The 9,164-nt window shown below is 34.8% G+C and overlaps 1 pseudogene; it reads left to right on the top strand.

Moving 5' to 3' along the window:
• The first annotated feature begins 186 nt into the window (after positions 1–186).
• LOC141447336 (triafestin-1-like) lies at positions 187–8,759 on the top strand (annotated as a pseudogene).
• The last annotated feature ends 405 nt before the right edge of the window (positions 8,760–9,164 follow it).

Here is a 9,164-nt window from a genome sequence, read left to right as displayed (position 1 = left end):
ACGTATATAATGTATGCATTAAAGATATTTAATAATGTACGAGCGTACAAGCCATTTTTTTTTAAGGACACCGTAGTTATTAAAACATAATTTTGTTATGAGTTCAAATTTGACAATGATGCACAATTGCTAGATGTCTATTGACTTTAGTGATCTGGGGGCAATGCAAATAATGTCTACATTTACGTCAGAGGGAGATTTAGTATAAATTTTGCTGCACTGGCATAAAATTTATTAAAAGTATTCCATACTTAGCCATCATGAAAATGTAAGTCACAGAAATTTTTATATACATTATTTCTTTTTATTGTTAACAATATTTTTTTTAAAAATATAATTAATAATTATTGAGTTAGGCTGTAAAAATTAATACATTGATTACTTTGGAAAAGTTTTATTTAATTTGCGATAAAATCAAATATATGATGCCAGCCATCTTAGGAAGGTTGGATAATGTATTTGTTTTCCAACTATGTACGAATGTATTTTTCTGCAACTAATTCAGCCGAGTAGCAGAATGCTCAATATCTAATCTAGCTTCTGATGCCATATTTGAGAATAATACACACATAAGCCATATAATAGCGCAATCCCAATCTTATTACTAATTTCTGTACCGTCAGGGAAAAATACGCTATTCGCCCGGGTAGTGGAAGGAAAGGTAATCCTTATATTTAATTCCTATTTATTTAAATTCTTTTAATTTAAGATTCATTTAATGAACATTAAAAGTTTTAAATTTAGTACAAGTAATTTGTTACTTCTAAAACACGCTCTCTAAATGACGAAATTCTGATAAAACTTACAAATATGGCGGGATCTTTTTTTTAATCTAATGTTGGTGAGTGAGGATTTTATAGATTATTTTTTTCAGGCGGGACTTAACGACGTCCAGCTACCAATTAGGTGTCGTGGACGGAGGTGACTAGCAAACATACTTTACTGAATTTCTCTTTATTAACCATTAAATAAAATCCAAGGCCTAAAGACCGGGAATCGAACCCAGTACCATAATGCATGCATTAGCTTCGCAGGTCTCGCCTCTAACCGCTCGGCTACCGTGGCGCCTATTTATAGATTAAATGTAGATTTTGTTACAAATTTTCTTGTTGCACTTTTTGAAGTTTTAAAACGTACTAATCCGGCAGGTTTTGAATTCTCGTACATGAAGTGTAGTTCATAGACTTCGGCATTATGTCAATGGTCGTGCTATTTAGAAATCTTCGGCGTAGTCACACACATTTATTTAGATAAAAAATCTAACCAGCCGAATCAAGACTATGCTTGCTTGAACGAAAAAGATTCAACCATTGTCTAAGATGGCCTATATTATACTCCAAAGAACATCAAGGGAAGCTGTGGGTCTACTCACCACTAATTGTGGGAGAACATTCTGAGGATTATTAAAGTATTTTCCAATTATAACCCGTGAAAACTTGGCAAGCTCACTCTGCTGAAATTAAAAACTTGCTAATTTTACGTCACTATGGTGAATTAATCGTCTCGTCGTTGAAACTGTGCAGAGAACTGATATTGATGCTTATAGCCTCAGTTCGTTTAAAAGTGACCAATTATGTAATTTTATTGAGGCTTATTGTAGCACTACTTTATGTTCCTTCAAATGAAAAAAGTAGAAATCAGAATCATGTATTGTTTTTATTATTTTATTATAATTTGTTTATTTTCTTTTACAGGATAAATGCAGCATTATTTTTGGGATTAGTGGCGTGTGTTGTTGGTGCAAATGTACCTAAAATGCCAAGTGGATGTGCAGATGTACACAATAAGGCTGTATCAAACTTTAATTTTGATAAAGTACGTAATATTAAATATTATTTTTAAACAAATAACATGTAATTAAGATTGCAGATAGACTGTAATTGCGTTTAACAGTAGTTCTGCTTGAGAGGATCAGGTTGCTTGAATGTCAGTGTAGAATTAGAGAGCTGTCATTAGTTACAGACAGCATACTTTCTGAATTAGAAAAAAAAGACAAAAAGTAGCATTAATCACAAAATTTGTTTTTGTTGTGAAATTATAGAGTCAGGTAAAACTTCCTTCCGAAGTAAGAGATCGGATGTTGGATATAAAACCAAACTGAAATATTCCAGGTTTTACTGACAACTTCAAAAATCATTGTAACGTAATCATTCTTAAATACCTGAAATTGTACAGTGGGTGACTAAAAAACGTTTGAATCTTTTCTCTCATATCCACGCATGCTCAGATAATTTTATTTCAATTATTGAATGATGACCATCACTACAGTAATGTATAGAAACTGCCAAAATTTTGTATTTTAGATGATGGACAGTATTGATCTATTTATTCAGGGACTAGCGGCCTCCATTATCACATTCAAAACTCGAGGCCGTCAATGAAATTGTTAAAATTACAAAAAAAAAATCAAATTGTTTGATACAAACATGTTAGCTATGCTCCCATATGAACTTATAAAAAACATTATCTGATATAATACTGATTTCATTTTGGATTGTTTTTTGTTCAATTAGTTTTTCAAAGGCCAGTGGCATCTGACTCATGCCAAACTTAGAGTAACTACTGCGAAAACCTGCGAGACCTTTACAGTGAAGGGAGACGATCTTACATTTACATTAAAGTAAGCATTTCAGTTATCAAAAATGTCAATTTTTTTATTTTTGGAAATTTCTGAATGGACCAAATGTTATTTTTAAAAAAATAACAAAATGCCTTTCTGTCCAATGCTACCAATGCCAGAAAATTGCATTACTAAAATGGTATAAAAATTTCTTTAAAACAGTAATAATTGTAAATATTTAGCAGGAACATCGAAGATTTCAACTATTTTGCAAGCATGTAATTTACTGTCCTCTTTAAGAATGTCTTTTGTTGAATCAATACATGTGGATTCATAGTTGCTTTATTTCTCTAAGGCGATCTTTTATAAAGGGAAATTGGAAATGTATTTGTAAATAACAGTGACGTCTAGCCCGATCAACGTTAGGCTTTTTTTTGCCACCATCTGATTAGATTAGATTAGATTAAGTTAGGGCGGCCTCAAGGCCTACGACACTGCAACCCCTTTGGATCTATTGTGGCTCCCCGACTTTAGAGCTCGCCCTCCAGACCTGTCCTTTTAATCAGACTCTTAATTCTGGAGACCGACTCCTTTGTAAAGCACTCAGGCCTTGGTTTTTCCTCCAGTGAAGTAACTCCCTTAACCATACAAGCCCCTCACACTGATCCAACACGTGCAGTGTCGTTTCCCTCCTCCTCCTCCTGACAGAAACTACAGAGGCTATCATCTTGTAGGCCCATGCGACGCATGTGTTTTCTGGCCAGTTAATAGGCCTACAATTATCCATATAGCGCCACGGCCTGGACGGGTTAATACTGCGGTATAAGTTAATGGCCGCAGACTTACCGCATTTCGAAACCCCAAAACAGGGCTCCGGGCCAACCTTAGCCTTGTGGGAAATCATATTTAGGTGTGAATTCTATGTAATTGAATTCCACTTTTTATCAAAGATAACCCCAAGATACTTGGCCTCCATGGACAAAGGGATAGTAACTCCCCCCAAAATTGGTTGCTCCAGTTCACTCAGATTCTTCCTCCTTGTGAAAGGGACAACCCTAGTCTTATGAAGATTGATGGAGAGACCTTCCGCCCTGCTCCATCTATTCACAATATTAAGCGTCCTCCGCAGGCGCTCCGAAACCGTATAAGCGAATCGTCCTTTAACAACCACTGCCAGGTCATCAGCAAAAACCAAGCAGTAGAAACTCTCCGTCGTCATTTTCACTAAGTGGCATCAACCAAAATCGTCCACAGAAGGGAACACAAACTCCCCCCTGCGGGCAACCCCATGCCACCCTGTCCTCTACCGAACAATTGTCTAATGTGGCCATAACAATGCGGCCTATGGGGTAGACTTAATCCACTGACAGATAGTTGGCGCCAAGCCTCTCCTTGACAGGGCATCAATTAACGACTTAGCCGAGACATTGTTAAACGCCCCTTGTATGTCTGAAAACGCGGCCATTGCAAATTCTTTGTTCTCTTGGGACTTCTGAAGGAGCCTTTTAAAATCATCCAACGCAAGGTCCACAGTCTTGTCTGCCTGATAGGCACATTGACGATCACTGAGGGGTTGAATTCCTAGGATTTCTTCCCCAATATGTCTGTCTAAAAGCCTTTCCAATGTTTTGAGTAGAAAGGATGACAGACTAATCGGCCAGAATTACTGCGGTTTGGTCCCCTAATCTCCCACCTTTAGGAAGAAACACGACCTTCACCCTTTGCCATACTTCAGAAATGAACCTGACTATCTCATGAAAAGATATCCCATATAAAATAGATAATCGACAATCTCCCGTGATTGACCAGTTATTTAGAATGCATATGTACGATACAATTTTAACACACACCCATTTTAAATTAATTGTACTGCATAAGTACATTTAATATGTACGTAACAATTACTTAATCGTAAGTTTTAATTAAAAAAACGAAAAAATATTAGTGTTTGATAATTAGTTCCAAAATTTGGAAAAATATTTCATTTTAATATTTATCTATTAGTGTAGGGGTTGGCTCAGTTTTTAGCGCGCTGGATTCGTTCAGGGAGTCACGAGATTCGTATCCAGCAGCCGGTCTATGATTTTTGTTCTTTCCTAGAGGTTTCTTACAGTTTTCTGTATGGCGATAGACAGGTTTTCGGTAATGCGAAAACTCTCCGGAGACCAGCAGACACTAAAAATGGCTCTAGTCGCCAATGGCAGATTTTATTCTATTTTTTTTAAATAACTTAAAAAAAAGTTTAAGCTTATCTTTTATTGGTTACTCTAACATATTTTTTTATTTTACAGTGGGCAGCAAGTCGGTTGCAAGTTAGAGAAAGTAACAGGTGCGAGATTCACCAAATTTAATTGCCAGATGGGACGTAAGTTTACTTTATCTAAGTAAAACGCATTAAACAATGCGGCCTGAAAAAAGTAAAGTAGAGGAACCATTAATTTCTTTGCTCCTCTCTAATTTTAAAACCTTAAACAGATTAAGAAACTAAAATATTTTAAATTCACAGTTTGTTTTAATAATTATTAAAACATACACAATACTCAATTAAAACATACACAATAATTATCAGTAAAACAGTACAATCTTTAACATGATGGGCTTATTTATCATCTCTGTTTTTATAAATATTTACAGGGCAGTAGTACGTTTATAATGAACGTAGTCTAGATACACATATAATTCAGAAAATAAATTATTCATCTTTAATAGATTCCCAGCAACTCCTAAGCCCTAGAGTTAGACTTCGAGAACTAGATGTAATTATCATTACTTAGGACCATTTTCTACAGTATTGACAGTAACAACCAATCAAAGTCATGGTGATAACAGACGAACCATCGCACAATGCGAAGATAATTTTACTGGCTCAAAATGTTGTTGCCTCAAAATGTGTACGTGTCCATAACGAATTGTACTTTAAATATTTGAACATTATAACAGTTTTATGTGAGTGAAAGGATTTGTGGCATTTCAGTGGTTTAATCTTCTAAATCACGCACAACAATTATGGAATGAAATAACTTTTCTTTTGTAAATTTAGTTAATTAGAAGCCCTAAAATTTATGGAGTCGTTCATATAATATAGTCATGAAGGACCACTTTCTGTTTAATGTAAGTCACTATCTGGGGTACATGAAATTTGAAGTAAAAACATTCCTTAATTATAATATTTAGACCCTTTAATTCATTTGCATAATAAAACCAATGGAAATTTTAATAATAATCTTTACTATTTCCCTATCGCGCTTTAAAGACATTACCGCTCATCAAGGCTTTACGTTGAAAGCGCATAGCTTGCTAGGACATGGTTGCGCTAAAAATAATACCGCTCATCATTACAGAATCATGGCTAATTCAGTTAGTCTGGAAAACCATCTCCCATATCATCTATTCTCTCACTTCTCATCCCCCCCTTATACAGGATGATCTATTTAAATCGCACCAATCGCCAATAACTTTTCAGGAAAGCGGAATTTCGAAAAAACCCAGGAAGTAAACTATATGCTTTTTTTTTGGTCTAGTTTTCAAACTTTCCAGGGAGAGGCAGGTGTTGGTCTAGTGGTCAAGAGCGTGGCTTTGCAAATTGGAAGATCCCCAAATGGAATCCCGCGTATGACAACATTTTATTTAAAAAAGTATTATGATGTATTAAGTATTATGAAAGACTGCAAACGCGGGATTCGAACTGGGGGTCTCCCACTTTCAAATCCACTTTCTCAACCACTAGGCCAACACCCTGGCAAGATATTCTTACCCTAATCATATGAAAAATAATTATTGAAAATATTAGAGATATCGAAACGGGGTCAACATCATTTTTCTCAATTTTTTATGTAGTTTTCATAATCATTGCCAAAACCAGCGGTCCTTATGAAACCCTAACCAGGTTTTTGCCCGTAACTCCCCCAAAAATGAAGATAGAGCATCGGGGGTGGAAAGTTTGAAAACTAGACCAAAAAAAAAGCATATAGTTTATTTAATGGGTTTTTCCGGATTTCCGCTTTCCTAAAAAGTTATTAGCGATTGGTGCGTTTTAAATGGATCACCCTGTATATTTATAATTGGTACCAGGATAAGTATACGTATTAATAACTTGGTATAGAATATTATTACTTAGTATTATGGTCCTAATTTGTTTACAAATCCCATATGTATTTATTTCCACAATGCTTAAGATTTACCAGTTGTTTTCAATTACAGAAAAAAAATTCACCTCATATGTATCAGTGCTTGCAACAGACTATGATAACTACGTTCTGGTGTACAGGTGTGGCTCACATGAAGGCCCTACTAAAGGTAATGAAGGTTTTTTTTTTAATTACAGCATCATTCAGTCAATTAAAATTAAATTACCTATTCTCTTCTTTAAAACCATGAAGGTTAGAAATACAAATATTGCCGTATCAAAGAAATAGTACAATTTAATTAAAATATAAACTTCATCGATTTTTCTGGGCATAAAAGTTAATTTTATTCTGCAACAGTAACAGTAGAGAGAGTTTGTGCTTGTAAAAATGACCGCTATTGGGTATATAGATTGCTTTATCTCATGCAGTTTCTGAGGACAAAAAACACTCCTCAGCCTTTCTTGTTTTTACGCTACGTTCTGATTCTAAAAACGTTCAGAAACTAAAAACGTTCAACCCATGAGCGAGAAATATTGTGGGTGTTTAGGGAGCTCCAAAAACAAGACTTCCTAGTGAGTATCTTATATTGAAATTGATGCTGCTGCGAGTATTGTGGCAACAAATAAGAACGGCAAAATAGCTACGTAATATTTGAGCTGCAGAATTGTGAAGACGGCGAATATTGTGACCCACCCGCCAATTAACATAGAAACTACTTCTGTCAAGGCAATAATATTAGTTTACGAGGACATCTTCTCATCAACCACCTTAAGAAATTACCGGGTATTGAATAAGAGAAAGGATGTTCGATTAAAGGATTGAATTTGTAGAGAAATGGAATTTTCAGGCTATTAGTTTTCGCTCATCCTCGACAAAAAGGACTTTTCATGCGCGCTAACGGAGATTTAAGTTTTCAGAAGGATCTTTGACTGCAAGGACAGGATGCGACGAGTGTTTGAACGTGTAATTGATTCTCTTACTTCGATGGTGTATGACCGAATAGGTCGAAATAACAGTAGTCAAAAAACAATTTTGTTATTTAAGTTGAACTTTGAGCTTCTTTCGTGCAGATTACGTCGCTTTTAAATTCGCGTCTTTTCAGTCTAGTTTGAGGGCTCCATCTCCAATGTCTAAGGAATTTCGGGGATTCCAGAACAATAGATATGCACTGAAGGATGGAAAGCATGGAAGACTGAATATCGGTCGAGCTGTATATAGTATATATTTTCATTTGCGTTGAGTTTTTATTCGCCATATTTCAACCCACGCCTATAAGTGGTTGAGAAGAATTACAAAAAAGTAATTGCAATAAAACTCAATTGCTTAAATTTGGGTGAGGGGAAATGGCTAGGCCAGTTTTCAAGTAGCTCCAACTTCGAAATTAGTTAGCTCCAAGAGAATTTCCTGCAATAAAATTACTCATTCAGGGATACTTTTCATTGACAGAAATGTATGCATGTCTGTTTCTATGTTCTTGGTCTAAAAATGTTAAAAGGAAATCGTTCATGCAATCCATATTTCTGATCAATCGTATCTCTTTTAACTCGGAATCTCAATATTTTATTCAATCCTCGCTAATATTACATAAATTTACTCATTATAAACACATTAGATAAGAGCCAGGACAGTGGCACACCAAATTTACATAAAACAATGTAAAAAAATATTGTAATTGTCAATAGCACAAGCCCTAAAGATGACCTAGCCACTAAGTTGAAAGCTTGACAAATATAGAAATAATGACTAAAATTGGCAATATTATTTCTTCCTGTTGGATTAATGAATCAGTCAACAAAAACGCTGAACAATATTCTGATAAATAATATTTAATAATTTTAATTTTCAATACTTTTACTTTGATGACTGTTTTTTTTATTTCAGATAACTATCAGATTGGACAACGCAAAAGAAGTACAACATTTCCTTCCGGATTAACTAGTTCTCTAGCCAGCAAGGGATTGAAACAAAGTGATTTCAACAGCTACACTTGTCCAACTTCATAATTGATAAGATGTTGACGTAATAAGCTTTATACATATAATTTGAAATAAAGCAAGATTTAAAAAACTAAATATATGAATATGATTTTCTTTTTTTGGAATACCCACTGGCAATGATGCAGTCATTTTATAAATAATTTAAAATCAACCATTCCAAATAATTTTTAAATTAAAAATTTATTGCTTAATCAGTATTCACGATATATCTGGATATTTTTGGAGCAAAGATTTTTGTTAATCGTTCAGTAAATAATTCTAGATTTTCCGCTCTCACTTCAAAATTCCAGGCTAGCCAACAACAATATTCTTCAGCTCCAAGATTTATTTCCGATGAACTCCAGTCCAGTAACAATCCAGTAGGGGGTTGGCCTGAAGAAATCATTCTATTAGCTTCTGCTGTTTCATCTGGGCTTCTGTAAGCAGACAAGAAGATGATAGTTTTCTACAGTGCTTATTGCAGTTTGCCCACAATATAAA

Source organism: Rhodnius prolixus, unplaced genomic scaffold (genome assembly GCF_049639745.1).
Source record: "Rhodnius prolixus isolate KJV_2025 unplaced genomic scaffold, Rpr scaffold_7, whole genome shotgun sequence".
Classification (NCBI taxonomy): Eukaryota; Metazoa; Arthropoda; class Insecta; order Hemiptera; family Reduviidae; genus Rhodnius; species Rhodnius prolixus.
Note: the sequence above shows the minus strand (reverse complement) of the source record. Positions and strands in the feature narration are given on the sequence as shown.